This window comes from Anarrhichthys ocellatus, unplaced genomic scaffold (assembly GCF_004355925.1).
Source record: "Anarrhichthys ocellatus isolate YVR2014 unplaced genomic scaffold, GSC_Weel_1.0 scaffold5, whole genome shotgun sequence".
Classification (NCBI taxonomy): Eukaryota; Metazoa; Chordata; class Actinopteri; order Perciformes; family Anarhichadidae; genus Anarrhichthys; species Anarrhichthys ocellatus.
This window is the reverse complement of record NW_022280035.1, coordinates 13161451-13164306: the sequence shown is the minus strand read 5'-3', so window position 1 is coordinate 13164306 and position 2856 is coordinate 13161451.

The window sequence follows — 2856 nt, the reverse complement described above, 5'->3', positions numbered from 1 at the left end:
AAAAAAAGTCATAGTATAGCATGTTGAAAAAATAGTGCAACGTCTTTGGCGATTGGACTCCATCCTGAAGGAAGACAATCGAGGGCTGGTGATGCTGAGGTCAGATAAGGCATATGAAAACGATATGCTTATCTTGCACGTTTAACAATTATTTTCATACAGATTCATGTTGATGAATATGAATAGACAGTGGCAATCCTTTCGTTTTATTTTACATGTATTTATTTACTTTGAACATGTAACAAATAAGTACAAAAAACAAAACAAGAATACAAAATCAAATGAACAGTAAATTTAGCAAACTGTCAATGAACAAATTCTCATTCTCAATAACAAGAAGCATCCAGTATTGATTGTTAAGTGTTACAGCAGCAGGAAGGAAAGACCTCTGGTTTCTCTCTTTCACACACGAGTGAAGCACCCTCTTACAAAAGAAGCTGTTTATAAAGCCTACATGCATTTCTGCAATAGATTTAATGCACTACGGTTATGGTTGTCCTTCTTCGCTGTAGTTTTGCCGTGGCAGACCTACGTCAGTGACATCCGCCGTCACATTATAATCACGTAGCTTAGTGAAACTGTAGTCACATTCTCTAAACACCACGGTCGTCCTTTCCTAACTCCTCATGATTTCTCCTCCACATATTTCCTTGACCCCATGACGTTTTCTAGAGGTCAAAGAAAAGGTCATTTTTTGACTTTTCGAAATGGTATAATATGTCGGAAAAAAAAAGAAAAAGTCATAGTATCGTAATTCATAAATTTCATAAAAGGTAAATATATAGAATGTCATAAAAAGTCATAGTATAGTATGTCGAAATAAGTCAAAGTATAGTATGTCAAAAAGGTTTTTTAAAAGTCATAGTATGTATGTATAGTACCAAGCAACACAATATTTTAAGCAGCTAGATACAAATGTTGATATTCACTATCTGGTTATGTTGTTGAATTAGCATCATAATAGCATTAAGTAGAGAATGTTTGATCTCGATGAATTGATTGGCATCAGTCTTCCTCCCCCTGCTTCATTATGCATCATTATACTGTCTGGTGTCGCCTTGCTGCATGCTTTGTCTGCAGATGACTCAGCAGCCTCATCCTCCACCTGCACTGCCTCCACTGAGCTCTCATGGCTGCTTGTGCCGCTTCTGTTTGACATCAGGCCTCTTTAAGAATAGTTGAGGAATAATTGGAGAGAATGTGCTGTTATTTGGTTTACTTAAGCATTAAAGAAGAGGAAAAGGTCCACAGACATTTAGTTTTCTTTAACCAATGGGAGGAGTCTAAATAACAGAGTAGCAATAATTTGGTCGACAGCCTCCCGCTGCCTGTTTCTGGTATCTGAAGTGTATGTATGTAGTTAAGCGTATGAATGACAGTGTTTATTTAGTTTGTTCTACTGTGTTCCCCTTCAGGATCAAAGCTCTGACAAGAGGAGTCAAATGAGGAGGTCATTTAAGCATCCCAGGACGGTTAAATAGAAGATAGAAGCTATTGCAGCTCAGGTGCACCGAGTTGAGGCTTTGTTAACTGTTGAACAGTAGGTGTGACAGCAACTGTGACACACTCTTGTCAGGTACAACGTTCCTCACTGCTGTGGGGGTGAGAGCATCGCCACTAGCGTGTTTATGCCTCTTTTAGACAGCCAAATGTAAAGAGATGAAATGAAAGAAGGGGACAGAAAGATAGGGAATGACATGGAACAGGGGTCCCCATCCGCATGTGACCCAGGGAGGTTAGGCCTCGGCACACAATGACGCAGCACTTGTTTACCCTCATCTCAGGTTGAATGTGTCAACGACTTGCGAACCCAAAAGGATTTTCTGCTTAAAACCTGAATATTTAATAGAGGCCCGAGGAGGTAAAACTTTCCGCTGTTTCAAATTAAAAAGAGCTCAGAGAAATGACGCAGAACAATATTTTCATGTTCCACGAATTATCTTGCGACCCTTTCAAAGGGTCCTCTCTGACCCACAGGTCCACTGATCTAGACTCACTCAGAAATTGGTGGGTGTATGCAGCAGACAGTTCATTTTGACCATTTAAAGAAGCTGCTGTGTGCTGTAAAGTTGGACGGTTTTATACAAGCGCGAGGACAGTCACTGTGTATAAAGAAACATGCGTCACATTCTTAGGGCCATCTGCTGGACAATCACTGAAAGAACACACATACTGTATATATACATATACGTATATACAGAGCTATAGAGATGTATAGATAGATGGCTGTGAGTATCCCATGATTGTCCGTCACAAAATTGAATTTTGATGCCGATATGGGTCATGATACAAATTAAAGATTAAACTTGTGCACATGCGACCAGTGAATTTTTTTGCTTGTTTAATCATACCATATATTCACTCTGTATGTCCAGTGTTTAGACATGCATGACATGATGCACCCTGAATAGGCCAGCGGCTCAAAGTGTCGGTCACCAGAAGGCCGTTTTAAACTGAATATCCTGTTTATAGATCAGGCAACTTATGTCACTCGTTGCCCGGTTTAGTGCCGCACACAAACAAATCTCAATCCTGTTTACGGCACCCAAAGAGTAAGGACCATACAAGCTATTTATAAAGGGATTGAAATCTTTATTTAGCCTAATACAGTACAGTGCAATGGTTCACCTTAATCCAGTGTTAACACCATGAACCCAACACGACTGGTGAGCATTAGCCTGACAACCAGCACAATAGCCAAAGTATCCAGATGGAGTCAACCCTTAAAAGTTGCTGCAACAAAACCCCCAGTGTAGAGTTTTACAACACAAATCATGTAGGATTCCACTCCTTGATAAATAAAACTGCAACACGTTTTTGAGAGGAGCAAAAAGTTGGATTGTGGTGATTGTTGGG